We start from the raw sequence: 15,838 nt of genomic DNA, 5'->3' as shown, positions 1-15,838 counted from the left end.
CATGCAACCTATAATTAACTTACTGCAGTTTCAGGATCTTACCCTAGACCAGTACTTTCGAGAACATTCTGGCATGTTATATAACTGCTAGTACACATACTGAATACATGCCATTTTTCGTCAGACTGCTTTTTTCTACCGCTGCTACAAGACCTTGCAGCTGCTCCTCCCATCTTGTTCTTTCGTTTGTTAACGCAGATATGACATAAAGTCTAAATTTAATCATTACTTTTATCTTACTTACTTTAAATCAATATTGAATATATAATTTTGAGAATTTCATCTAAAGGCAAAATGATCTGCTGGGAGAATTGAATAAAGATGTGGGATCTAAACAGCTAAATCCTTCTTTGTCGTCATTTTGCAACCTTCTATCCAGCCATAACAATGCCCGGCCTATGATGTAGTTATATTGTCAAGCTTTGATCATTCCTGTGCCTGCCAAAATATTACATATACACGTATGAAAATTATTAATATAAGCTACATAATGTAATATACTACAATTGTTTTGTCACAGTAATTAGAATAAAAGTCTGAAATATTGCCGTGTCTTGCAAAATATCAACTAAATCTGTATACAAGATACGAAATATCAACTAAATCTATACACAAGAATTTTCCATTAAAAATTTCTGTGCAGACCTGATAATCATTCTATATACTGCTCTTTGTATAATTTACTGAACTGTAAAGCTCCAGATATACAAAACATTTCAAGACACTCGATATTTATGCTGTTGCAGAAGCAGACTGTTCGATATATATATAATAATAAGCAAAGATGATACGTGACAAATCTTTCAGTTCTATAATTTTTATATCTAATATTCAGTGCACTATTATGCTAATAAACAATCGTTATTCTCAAATCCTTGCATTATATGTTGGTGATTATTGGTGGTCTATTATTCATCTGCTTTCTTATCCGTCATGGCGACTACACTAAGTCTGTTAATCAAAGCTCAAATGTATGCCTGTCTCCTGTAATTTTAAAGAAATATTTGAAGGAAAGATATGTTAAATTGCATAATAATTATACATACTTTGCCTGTGTGTTTACAGTCAGACATAATATTCAACAACTAATATGCTTGAAAACGCCCAAGTGGGATTTGAATGGCTTCAATAACATATACTGGAAAATTAAATAAAAGTATTATAAAATTATTTGGATGGCTTAAATAATAGTTGTGTAATAAAAGAACATTTTAGGTATGATATTAACTAATTAATTTTTTTTTATCTCTTTGACCTTTAAAATGAAGAGGTAATGTTTCTAGTTGATATTATGTGAAAACCTAAAATGCAAACAAAAACTATACTAAATATAAAAAATGTTTCCAAAGTTCATACATCTGCAAGAAACTAATAAAGTCAACAATGCCTGATTAACTGAATTTGTTGGCAGATGATGATTCAAATCTGAATATAGAAGACATGTAAACTGTATAAAAGCATACTAAATTTATATCAGTGTACGAGTCATCATATGTGTGAATGAGTGCTTACTATAAATTAAGTACAAGTCTTACTCTGAACTACTTAGTATGCTTATACACTAACTTTTGCATTTTCTTATTTGATATTTTTAATTAGCATTATTACAAAATTAAATAATATCTGTAATAATTGTAACTGAAACAATTGTATTTGAAATTTCACCTCTTTCATAATAACCACAATTTCCTAGTATATATTCATTAGCAAAGCATACAATTAAGTGCTTCACAGTATTATTAACAGTAAGGATGCTATCACACGTCGGTTTGTTTCGGAAGAACAACTGTTTGGAACAATTTTTCTGCTTTGTCACAACAGCCAATTATCATAGATCACTTTGGGGTTAAACTGGTTCTCCATTACAAACAAGCTGATATATGATTGATTGAAAACGAACAATTTGCAATTTTTTTAGAAAGGAAGGAAAAAGTCGCATGTCTTTCTTTCAATAGTAAACCAGGCAGAACAATTGTCCGAAACAAGTTGTTCATGTGAAACAAATGCTGTGTGATAAGGGTCTCAGACATCATTACTTACATCTAACATTTCACTTCCAGAAACAAGGGTCAACATTTTTCAGCTGCCATTCACTGTGCCAATGCCTGAAATTTAAAAAAAAAAAAAATTATAAAAATCTTTAAAAGGATGATTCAAGTATTGAAAAATCTTAGATCATAACTTGGTCATACACACAAAATATATTATTTTTTATACCAATAAAATAATATGTTGTTCAGTGCTGAATGAATTATTTAACAATAGGAGAAGGTCAATGGTTGTGAAATCACATCATAATAATAAGAGAATTTATAAAATATGAAATAAGGGGTTTTATCTTTATTTTATTTAAATTTTACTATTTAGTTAAGAATAATTATCCTACTAACTTTAATTCATATATTCAATTCTGAATTACACCTTCTACAACTTATCATTGGATACCATAGTATGTGTAGTCAGCTTGGCAGATACAGTCAGCAAATGATGATTGACAGATTGTTATCTTTTCTTCCTGGTATATGTTACATGTATGGTCCTGGTACACGTACATGTTTTCCTACAACTTGCATGATCGCATACATACTTTTTCACTGCAGAAATATACAATTTTATGAAGAACTAATTTGCAATAATATATAGCATACATGAAAACAATCCAAGCATACTTTATATTAAAGTGCAATGTTATGTAATCATTGATGAAAATTACATACATCAAAATATACTTTATTGTTGACTTTACTATTACTTTAGGATTATTAAAAATCATCATCAATGCCTACATGCTGTACAATCATCTGCCTTTTAAAAATAGAACTTGTTACATTTAATATTTCAACAGATTTTTCTATTTAATAGATATTTGATAATATAAGGAGTTAAGTAAATTTGAACTAATTATATTTTATTTTTACCAATTCTTTACAGTTATACCACAATTCATTACGTTATTTTATATCATATTAACTTCAACCAAAACATTTCAGCACATTTTGAGATAAAAGACTCAAGTACCTTGCATCAGTTTTAGCTGTAATAAAATTACGGTGTACATACTAATAACTCTCTTCTTGAAGTTTCTCGAAAATGATGTTTCTTTTCGAAAAAATTAAAACCGTAAGGAAACAAATTATTTCTTAAAACATCTTTCTTAATGCTACATTATATAGAAATTTAGGAAATGTTAAAAAATGTTAATGAACTGTATATGTGTTAAAATGCAATATATTACATATTGCACATGTAACATATCAAATTTACTGAAATGGGAAAATATATACATACCTGAAAGCAATCTTGCAATAGCATTTGGTTTGAAGCTCGCGCTATCCACTGGAGCATCTGCATTTACGCTGACTTCCTTTACCCATTTTTTGCACTCTTCAATCGAATTTAAACGTGATCGTATCGTTCAACTTTCCAGTTGTTGGAGCAGTACAGGAAAAAAATCTAATTTTACACAGTAATTACTTTACATTGCACATATACTCTACGAAGACTTAAACGCCGGATTTGTTTACAATCAGATGGCGGTATATCTACCACATACGGTATTTATCCTCTTTTCAAATCGCGCCAACATAATAATTACGCCAAATTTGTTTCTGGGCATGCGCAGTATGCGACATTCGTTTAACACTGTTCAACTCAATGTGCGGTCTGCCATTACGCCTCCCGGATCGCAGAAAATTCTGTTTGGGAAAGAGATTTAGTGGTATAAACTTGTACCACCAAATCTCTTAAGGAGTCTTTTAAGGGATTTGGTGGTACGTTGAGAAGATTATCTTCTTAATCTCTTAAGAAGTTTAAGAAGGAGTTTGGTAATTTTTATTTTTCTTTAGCTTGTTAATTTTGTAAGTAAGAATAAACTAAGTTAGGTTTTTTAGGCCTTTAATTCTTTTTGGTGGACCACACTTTGAATGTCTACCAAAATGCCCCACTTTGAATATATTACACATATTTATGTTTTACCATACTTATTACTTCGAAACAAAAAAGAATATTATGATTATACAGTTCTCGTGAACGTATTATGTGTAAACAAAAATCAAAGAATTTCTCAACCATTTTAAAATGGCATAATATTCTTAAAGGTATATGTATACTTTAAGAACACAGTTAAGTATTTTTACGTTTTCAACATTAAGAGTTCAAACACTGCAGAATATTAGTGTTTAAATGCAAAACAAATGATACAATTGATAACAGCTATTTGTTAACCTCGGAGGGGCAGAAAACAATATTCATACCTGACGGCCGAGGTATTTTACTCAAAGTTTTATCCGTTGGTAGCAGCTAGGTTATGCAACGAGTGTGGATGAAAGTTCTGGTTCTGAAAGAGAAACCGAGCAAAGGCCAAGCTAAAGTTCTTAAAATTAAACATTAACCTTGGGCGTCATTTGTAGGGGGGTCGTGTTGGATGGGGACATAAAAGAGTCCTTCATAGTGTAGCAATAATTTATTAACAAGTTACACGCGGACATCACATATAATTTTAAGAATGTTACTGCGCATCGAGTCTGATTTGAGTCCTAACAGGTTCATAATTGTGGCCTTTCTCTGGTTGAGAACTTACTCTGGTTACTCACCAGATGGGACCCTCGTTGCTAGAGTTAATCCAGCAGAATTTATATTAAAGGATTGGTTACGTTCTTCTATTTCTATATCGATTTTAATTTTTGTTAAACATTAAACAGATTTTAAAACACGTCGTTAATTCTTCAGTGCAAAGGAGAACGATGCCGACATATTTTTTCACCTAAGGGAAAGAATTAATTTCACTCTCCTATATATATTAAAAATTAGAGAACAAAAGATAACAGAAAAAAGTGATTTTTTTTAAATGAACGTAAATGCATTTCAACTATTCTGCGAAGTTAAAAAAAATTGTAATCCCCTGAACAATTAAAAAAATAATAACTTGCTTGAACTAAAAACGAACGAATTGGGGAGGATACTTTTTGTCAAATAACTGCTTCAACACCTCTGTAAAATCAAGCTATATATATATGTTGTTAACTCTAATTCGAACTCTTCATATTCTACACAGTATATCAAGACGCTTACAGATATATATAGCATATGTTATAGCATAAACAAAATCAATACACAAATGTACAGTCCAGTGATATTGGCCACATAATCACATAGTTAAACTCGAATAATTTGAATATCGAGGCCGTCTTGTTCTAAATTATAAAACTTATAAAAAGTGGACAATTCTTTAGTTAGTCTTAGTATTTACTAAGTAAAACTATTCTTATTGTTTTTATGAAATTGATAAAGTTTTCTTTAATAGTTACGAATTTTTTAAAAATTTATACAAGTATCTGATATTACTGATCGTTACATTGACACAAACAGAGCATGATTTTCATGCAAAAACCATTTGACGTTCCTAAATATACATACCCTAGGATTTTTCTATCGCGATTCATATTATTTTTAGTGCAATGAATTTTTGCAGTCTTCTTCTTTCTTTACCTTCAATACAGAACAGCAAATAATTCCTTTTAATAAGTTAAGTTAAATTTATAACTTTTATTTTTAAGAGATGTTCCTGATAATGAAATTTCTTCTTAGCAACTGTTAAATAATACGTTCTGTGCTCCTGGTTTTCTCATTAATGTTTTCGTTCCCACAGGTGGCCACATTGACAACTTGTGTTTTAAGGTCAAGATATTTAACATTTTTAGGACTTTTTCCATATGTAATTTGAATATTAAAAATTTCTTTTGATACAGTCTCCGCGAAAGTACCCCTTTTAAAGCAGGTAGCCTATGTTCTTTACCTTAAATGATTAAATAACGAGTTAGTTGTTAATATTATCAGACCTTTTATCAGTAAAATGTGTATTTATTGCAAGAAAGGTTATTTGAATTTAAACAGAACTTTAAGTCAGCTAACTGCAGTTTAATGATGTCCAATACATTGGCTGTCAAGTAATATTTTTATAGGCTTTCCTTTTTCCCGTTTTTTTTTTTATATTTAAAAATGCATTAATCTCTCAAGGAGATATAACCAACGTATCAGAAAGGGAAAAATCAATGCAATAACATTCTTTTCTCTAAATTAATAAATTAATGATTACTCGCAAAAATTATATGTATCGTAAAAGCTTATTTTTGTGTTCGTTTACAAATGGTTTTGAGGAAAATCATTTATGTGTCATTTATGAAAACTAATGTTTTGTCAGAAACATATGGACCATTCCAGTAAAACCAAACCAATTCTTTTCGTTGATCTTATGTTGTCATCTCAGTTTTCTCGTTTTCATGGTATCTAATGACTTTTTCATTTCCCTGTGTAAGGATTCTGAAATGTAGAGGAATTTATAAGTTTCTTGAACCTTATGATTCTTCTTGGGCTTAAAAAGAAGGAATTTGTTGAGAAGACATTCGTGAAGTAGAAAGAGCAAACATTTTAACATTTAATAGCAATAAAGGCTTGTTATAAAACTAGAACAGGATTACATTTGTCACCATTAAAAATACTGTTTACTTATTGGATTAAAAATTATGCGAAGGTTTTTTGCATGAGAGTGCAAGAAGTTAATAAAATTTTTATTGAGATAAATTGTAGTTATTTCATGAAAACGTAATCCTTCAAGTTGGTATAGACAGTGCTATACAACTTTTGTAAGATACACGTACACAGAATATAACTAATTTCTTTAATGATGAAATCAGTGATGATGACATCATAAACGGGCAATTATAGACAAGAGCATTTCCGGTACGCAATATATTGCCAGATATGTAAGATGAGAAGTGTATGTATTCCAATCCTCACTTTTCAGAAAAAGGAAATAATTCCACATATCTAATTGCTAAGGATTTCCGCCTATTCGTGAATCAAAGATGTATGGCAAGTATGAACTAAGCTTGATAAATCATAAGGCGATGATAATGCCAGGAATTTTCACGGGGTAGGTACAAAGTAATCTAAAAGGAAGAAAACATTTTTAAGCAGTGTGTTACAGAGAATTTGCAATGCGAAGTTATGCATTGAGCGCAAAATTATATAAAATTACAGTTTCATATTTTTAAAAAAATTATTACGCACATTTTAATCACAGTTATGGCCACCAGACAGCGAATGATCTGTAACAGAAAGAGTAAAATCAGAACTGAATGCAATAACTTAATTTACAGAGTTGAAACAATCTATAACTTGCTTATGCAGTTTAAATCTGAACTTACTAATGCCGTTTAGATAATTTTTCTTTACGAGTTATCATATCTTCATGAATTGATCAAAAGATCGAAAAACTCTTGTTATTTATTCCTAGGCAAATTTCAATAAGTTAATAAAATTTTATGAAGTGGCCTTTATGAAGTATTGATAAAATGTAGAATATTGTATTGAATTGTCCTCGCATTTCTAGTTTCTGATACATTTCTGACATTATTTCGGGTACAATACCGTCTGCTAGATAGACCTCTAGCTAAGTATTGTGCATTTCAAAATTCTTTAAAAATAATAATAAATAAACACTTCCGTAGTTTTAGGCATATTTTTGGTAATCACGTTGTTAAACATTTCAACAGCATGGAAATATGAATTATTTAAAATTTATACTATGTTTCATCACATGTATTTTCCAGCATGAATAAAGAAATATATATGAATTTTCAGTTGCATTTCTTTGGAAACTTTGTACATTAGTCTATCAAATATAGAAATTTTATTTTATCTCCATTTATCACAGAGTTAATAAATTCTGCGTACATAAGCTCATAACAAATGCAGTGAAGTCATTGACAGTGAAGTTAATGAATAGGTATCAGGAATACTTCCAGAGATGGACTTAGGTACGATATTTTAATTTTAGACATTATTAAAAGAAATTATCTTACAATCTGAACTTACCACAATTTAGGATTAAATATTCTCCTCCAGGCTTAAAAACTCAAAAAATCACCTAAAGTTAACCCAGCTTGTTAAGAAATATTTGCGATGCAACGAGGTTGACTGCCGCACATATTCTGGAGTGTAAAGTTTCCACATTAGTCACGGATGTAGCGTACATCTGCTCTTTAACAAACTTCCGCTGAAAAATATTTGGCTAAATGAAGAAGACTGTAGAAGCTGGTCTGTGAGTGCTGCCGAATAAAAATCGAATCTGTTTAGCTACATTTCTATAAATATAAAGTTTATTAAAAAAAAAAAAAGCGGAGAGTGAGAAATCCTAATGTTAACACTTGCAAAATCGTCTTCGTATTTAGTAATTTTTCGAAGTAAATATTGGTGGTGAAGGGTAAAAAAGTAACTGTATTTGATTTTGTTATTAAACATATTAAGAAAGAAAATTTTCGCGATTATAATCACCGTTCAGCTCGCCTGCTTTTCATGCGTCTTGAATAGCTGTGCAATGTTTAATGTGTGCAATGCCAAGGTGTGTCTAATGCGGAATATATACAATTATCTGATGTTTTAGTTTAAAAAACATCAGAAATTTGCCATTGCGCACATTAAATATTTTAGTTTATTTTTTCCACTATGTTATAGTTTAATGGGTCCAGCTTGTGTAATTTCATAGATTCAACTAATAATTAAAAATAATAGTGTTGAAGAAATGGGATTATTGCTTTTAAATCGCTTAGTTTGTTAATCAATAGCAAACAGATTAAATATCTTTAAATATAAATATCTTAAGTTTTGCCAATAGGCAACACATTGCTTTTAAATCGCCTTGATTGTTAATCAAAAATTCATTCAATTCTCACAGAGTTTGAAATAAATGAAATGCAAATTTGGTGTTGGTGTATTTAATTATGGCAAAGCACACTAGGACTATCTGCCTAAGGAAAGCAATGCCTTCGTGGAGGACTTTCTAAAGGAAACTGGCTCATATACACGTTATACATGGGGAAAACCATGAAAGCACCCATGCAGCCAGCCCGTTCGCGGGATTCGAACCTCGGACCGAACTACCAGTGTTCAGCGACTTTTACCGCTTTTTTTTAGGCCGTTGGTGGGCCGAAATCCAAATTTGAATTTCAAAATTCGGGATTGGAGGTGCACATGCTCGGGTAGAGAACTATATGTATGGAAAATTTGGTAGCTCAAAAAGGTGCCGCTATTTTTTCACAATGCGAAGAATACAGATACCTATAGATTCTTCATTATTTAATAATAGACATGACACTTTACGTATGGTTAGGATTGCCGCCATCCAGTAAGATATTTCAGGCCATGGTTTTTATTTGGCGCCTCGTTAACAAAAAAGTACTGAAAAGTCTATTGATCCAGAGATTTTGAAATTTGTGCAAGGTAATTGTATAAATAAATCGCATAAAAGAAGACGAAGCTTCAAAAACTATTCCCAGCATGCGGGATTAGAACTAGAAATTCAGATTTTAGCATCAGGCCTACAAAAGCTGCTTGCCCAGTTTAGCCCCTCAAGCGGGGAAGGTACTTTAACCAAAATTCAAAATTCAGCTAATTATAAAGTTAGTTCAAATGAAGCAAACTTATCATGCAAATATTGAATTTTTCTTGTTTAGCATAAGTAGAATAAGCTTAATACATGTCTATGTATAAAACGAATTATATTCCTGCGTGTTATTATTAAATATAATTAACTGTTAGTGATATCAAATGCTTATAGTTATTTGACACATTTTTAATTAAGAGGAATTTTGTTCATACAACTATTTGATATTTGATCTTAATTTAGTCTTCAGAATAGATAATTTATTTGGCATAAATCCAATAATAATGTATTTGAGATGACTTCTAAAATAATTGCATATTTTTTTTTACTTTGTACTTGGTTTAGGACATTTTTGTCATTACCTTTGAGCTTTTTCAGAAGCTTCTCCACATATTTCCTAGCTGACGTACATATTGCGAATAAATAATGTTTGAGCATTTCAGACCACGTAATAAATTATTAAAGTGCATTCGTAATATATACAAGCTCATTTTAAACATTTTCATTTATAAGCCCTTTTTTATCACCATAGTATTTTCGCGACCCCAGATATTAAAAATAAAAAAATATAAAAATAAATATTTTCCCATAAACAATTTATTTCTTTGCTAAATATATATATGAAAAGTAGTTTTTGGATTTCTTTCAGGTATACAAAAATTAATGAAAGAAAATAATACTATAATGAGACGGAAGTGCTGCTTTTTCACTGCATAACAAATTAAATCTCGGCACAATATTTGACGTTTCAGCATTGAAAGATATTTGGGTTTAATAAAAGTTAAAGCTGAAAAATTCGTTTCCTATGTCTGGTGCTAAATGATAGAACATTTAATGTCATTTCCAAAATTGTGAGAAATTCAATTCCACTTCCGATCCAGGATTCAGCGAATGATTTTTGTAGAAGCTCAAATTTAAGTTTCAATCACTCGATTGTTGAAAGAATTCCTCTTTGGGCTTTATACAGATTGTGATTAATCTCATTGATATCAATCAATATAGATTTTGAATCTAAGACAGCGTTTTGAAATGAATATCTGACATTAAATATCTGCAAGACCGCGTTTCCGTGGTTTATAAGTGATCTGTAACAATTTTTTAATCTTTTTTCAACTATAAAATTGTCTATAGTCGGACAGATTTTGAATTAATCATTTGATGATCAATCATCTCCAATGGCGTATGACGTATTTTTAGCAATCAGATATGAAACTTCGTATGAAGCGAATAAATATTTTTTGCTAGTACTCATACATTTCTCAAAATATTGTTTTTATTTATTTGGAGATTTTTTAATTGTCGTTTGAAATACTTATTTGATTTACTGACGTAAAAAAGATGCTTGGATTCAAAAATTTTTTTTTTTTTTTTTAATTTTATGGTTTCATACTTTCTATTGCCAAACCTTTACTGCAAATTAAACAAAGCGATTGTTCATTATCAGCCGTTATTACTTTCAATAGTTGAATATTAAACCAAACTGAAGAAATGTCTCATCCATATATCCGTTTTCACATTTTAGTTCCTCCTTCTTAGTACGAAATCCTGTTTGAAGGGAATTTGTAGCACGGACATGTCACTACCTTTGTTACTCAAGTTCAAACATTACTCCACATGTAAAACAATATTTTATCTTAAAATATAAATAAAATAACATCTCTCATATAAATTATTGATATAAATACTAAACTTGTTGAATAAAATGGTAAAATACAATACTGCATTATTCTTGAGACAATTGTGATGAAACAGAACAACTGAACTATGTTGAAAAAACGTTATCACTACATTAGTCGCAGCAGCCCTGACTTATTCTCGTCATGCTTGTGTGATGTAGAGTATTATGTAAGATGCCTTTGCGACAAACGTTGATTCTAAAAAACTTATATACTGAAAAATGTAATGCAGGCACTGTTATGATGCACTTAGTGATATTATTCAATATGTAAATAAAATTTACAACTCAACTTGGCGATAACAAATTACGATTTTATAATTATGGCGTGCAGAAAATGTAATATACTGAATTTTAAATATAATGAAGGGACTACGAATAAAGTTTTTTTAAAAAAAATTCATGTATCTGAATTAAATATTCGCGACCCCAATATTTTGATTTGCGATCCATTAGGGGTTGCGACCCACAGCTTAAGAAGTGCTGATACAGAGTGACTTAAAATATTTAACACACTTGCTTATAACACTTTGTTTCCGCTAACATTAATTACACTAAGAATTTTGTTAATTTTAGTTCTGAAAACAATACCTTAAGTATATGCGTTTTATATGATAATATGTAAATAACTCGTCTAAAATTTTATAATTTAAGGTTTAATAATCTGTTAAGACTTCTTGTCTTTATAGATATAAAAGGAAAATAAGTTTACTGTGTAAAATCATTACGTTTTTCTCAAAGCAGGAAACATAGAAAATCAGAAATTTCTTCGCTGGCATTCGAGCTCTGCATTTCCTTATTGGCAGATGGCCGTACTTCCAATTATACTGCGAAGACACGCAGTAAAAGGATGGAGGAGATACCCTACCTATCATCTAGACTTTAAGAAGGAAGAAGGAAGGGACCCAGTCTCCAAATCCTGGTGGTGATGAAGTATTGCCCACCACGTCTGAGTCCGAGCGCTACTTGTAGTTCTTTAGTTTATTTCCGAGTATGAAATGTGAAAAATCGGAAATGTCCGGGCCGGGCACGGAAAGAAAATATAGTTTCCAACTAGGACAAAAGAGGGATAATGCATTTAGCGTCATATTTTAAGGTAGTGTGAAAAATGACCTGTCTCCAAAGTCTTGATATTGCAATTAACAAGGCATTCGAAGACAATAAATTCCCACATGAAAATCTGTGACTGCACTGAAACTAGAATATAGAAAAATTAACGCGGAAACTTTGAAGCCTGTAAGAGAGAGAAACATTACTGCAAGAGGTCTTGACCTGCCTGAAGAATTTATTGGATAGAATTGCTGACAGTTGTCTTGCCAATTTAATAAGAGCAGTCTATAAGGACCAGAAATGTTCATTTAAGGATAGCTATTACTAGACATGAAATTTTATGGCCACTTAGTCCGTAGGAAATGCAGTCATCAGCAGTTTACGGGCCTGGTTAGCTTAGGGGTCTGAACGTTATATGACGGTGCTATGGTAGAACATGACTGTACATGAATATATGTATGTACACTTCATTCTAAATAAATAAATGAATGCATGTCGATCCTAAAATATATGAATACTGTAGATTGCTGTAAAAGAATAAATGCTATTTTCTTTGCGCAAAAAAGGTAGTATACGTTGAAAATAAACAATAATGTGTGTTTTAGGGCAAAACTTAATTTAAGACCGGTGTTATTTTAGGGGAAAAACAGTATATAACAAGCAAATAACCAACACAGGAATTAGCCTTGTTGCCTGTTTCCCAAAAATGTACCTAAAAGGGCAAGGGAAAAAATTAAGTTTTATTGAATAATTGATATCTGCATAGAATCTATGCAATCAAAGAGTGAATTAGGTACTGAAATTATCTAAATGTAATTCTGAAACATGCTAAATTAATATTTAAAATTGTCATTTCTCCTAATGGATGCTAGCTTTAGAATTTTCAAGTTAAATACTTCAAAAAATACTAGAATTACGTTTCTCTTTTATCATAGCACAGTACCCAGTAGTAAAAATTATTTTCGTCATAAAAGAATAACATAAAATGTTCCTTTTCGATTAAAAGGTTTTGTGCAGATACGACTGGTAAATACGCCGAATCTTACCCAACATACGTGAACATTATTACTGCAAAAGCAGAAATCTTCAGTGAATGTTAATTGCCATTTCATTATAAAAAAAAGGATAGATATAACTTAGAATATATTGCCTAAAAAGTTAACTACGATAGCAGTTCTTGGTCAATCAATACAATGACAATTACGAATCAATATGATATCGACCTTTCGAAAACTGGAATGATATAATAAGCAGTGAACAGTATCTTAAAAAATGACGAACTTCTTTTTCCTTTATAGATCAGCACTTTTAGGATGTTAGAGTTTAGTAGCAAGCATTTTGTATTGTTTAAATTATCTAATGCTTTTAGGAAGCTGATGACAAAGAATCTACGCAGTTACAAACAGACTATTTTTCATGTTGAATACATATCATGATAGCTCATTCACCAAATGAAGTTGTGTTTTATTACAGACATAATGCATTAAAAATAGCCAAAATACAGACTAGTTCAGAGACAAAGGATATATTTAAAAAAACGGTATAAACATATCTGAAAAAATATTTCATCGATTTGTATTACGAAACTGGTGGGTCGGAATTTCATGGTAACAGCACCTGCAACGAAAAACATCAAAATGTCAGCCTTGTTAGAAAAACGATGAGTAGAAAATTGCTTAATAAGAGATAATTTACTAATTAGATTCTCCTAAAGTGACAAAAACTGTGGATATCGAATGAAAGCTATATGTGTTTCGAAAAACATTTTAAAAATAAAGTAAGGTATAAAATTACAGAAATGAAATTTCTAAATAAATGAAAGGTTTTTATCGACTTAAAGTTCAAAAGAAAAAATCAGTTCATTGGAGACAAACATTTAAAATTTCACAAAAGCGAGACCATGAACAATTAGTATTTATTAGATAAGTTTTTTAATGATTGAGCTGGTATGGGAAGACACTTTATAAGCTCAGTGTGATTCCTGATACAGACTTATTGCATAAGAGGTTAAAAAAGCATTTCATCTGCCATTCTATTCTATTACGGCCGCAGTTAATCATTACGTTTCAGTTCTTATAATAAAATATTTTGTTGCTGAATTTCTATTTGTATTACATCATAACGCATATGAAAATTTAGAGAATTTTTATATTAAACAAATTCCTGAAATAATTATTTAAAATCTAGCAAAACCTCTTCTTTAGAGCTGCCGGCTCTAAAGAAGCTACATTAAAAGCTAGAAAAGGGCTACATATTGTAGAAGACCTTTTTAAGATCTATGCTGTACTAGTAATAAGCAAGAGGATTATTTGGTAAAACCTGTAGCGTCATTTTGACCCAAATAGCTTTGTAGTACCTATGCCTATGTGGGTTAAACAATAGATCTTTTAATATGTTACTGAAAGAAAATATAACCCGATTTTATTCCCTAAGCCATCACTTTGAAAGACTTTTGTATTTTGTGTACATTATCTAGCATTCTAGTTTGCTAATTACAGGCAGGACTTTTCTGCTATTGGCAAACTCTTGTCATGCGCAGAATTACCTAACTGAAAGCATAAGTTCATCATTTTTGTGTCGTTTTATTTTGCTTAGAGCTGTCGGAAAGGAAACGCATAACAAAAAACTCTGGATTATGTGTCAGACAAAGCTAAGAATGTCAATAGATACGAAAAATTTATATAAATTTCTGAAACAATGGATGATTTATAGGTGGGAAAATAATGATCACTTACCTTTAAATAACTTTATACAATTTAAGCACAGCCGCCTTCTAAATATCTGACTGAATTCATTTATTCAGATAATATGAAATGCCTTTTTGTAGCCCTTTTTCAATGCTAAAACGTGGTAAATGTTTATCAAAGCATCATTAAAGTTTACTTTTCTCTTCTTCATTTGAAAGGAAAGGTACGGAAAATGAGGCTTATGGAAATTCCGTTTATTTGAACTATATTATACAGTTATGCACATACGAGTCTACTAAATGTATTGTATTCCAAAAATTTGGGTATTTAAAAATAATCATTTAAAATTACCATATTAGTGTATTAGAGTTCGGTTTGCATCTTGACAGTTATCATCGTGATGAATTCTCTCTTGACTGTAAGATTTTATTTCAAAATCGACTGATGAATTCAAAAACTGACTGAATTGAAAAGGAATATAAGGAATTTTCCCCTTCCTCATCGCATGCCTTTGCGGTGTAATTTAGAAGCCCTTCAGGGTAGCAGTTGGAGGTCAGGAGTTTGCGAAATATATGTTTATAATATGCGCAACGGCCGCCTACTATCTTTATCATATCTGATGAAAGGAGGTATTTCCTTTCGAAATGTTAACCATAGCAGTAAGAGTTCTATTGTTTTAAATCATAATATCGAGTGCATAACTTTCAATATCAATATCTGAAATTTCATTTCGATTGGTTGAGCGAATAGGCTACTGGTGGTTCGAATATCGCAGAAGTGTTTTTATGACCATCCTGTACATGGTTATATGTACATATGAGTGTATGTTTAAGCATTACACACACATATATATATATATATACACTCGTGTGTAAAATCAAGAGAATTTGCAAATTATGTCGATTTTCTAAAAAACTAATGGAGAGATTTTTAATGAAATTTAGTATGAATATGCATTTATAACAGATAAAGCGATGTAATATT

General features: G+C 30.7%; 1 long non-coding RNA gene across 1 annotated transcript; it reads right to left on the bottom strand.

The window, feature by feature from the left end:
- Nucleotides 1-6,711: 6,711 nt before the first annotated feature.
- Nucleotides 6,712-7,983, bottom strand: LOC118179687 (uncharacterized). The gene is made up of 3 exons (XR_004756499.2): nucleotides 7,876-7,983; nucleotides 7,069-7,106; nucleotides 6,712-6,947 (listed from the first exon to the last, which is right to left on the bottom strand). It is a non-coding gene; the product is annotated as an uncharacterized LOC118179687 (long non-coding RNA).
- Nucleotides 7,984-15,838: the final 7,855 nt, after the last annotated feature.

Source organism: Stegodyphus dumicola, chromosome X1 (assembly GCF_044657685.1).
Source record: "Stegodyphus dumicola isolate Sdum_Otavi_A_Nest chromosome X1, ASM4465768v1".
Classification (NCBI taxonomy): Eukaryota; Metazoa; Arthropoda; class Arachnida; order Araneae; family Eresidae; genus Stegodyphus; species Stegodyphus dumicola.
The sequence above is the reverse complement of the archived record's forward strand: the minus strand, read 5'-3'. Positions and strand labels throughout refer to the sequence as shown.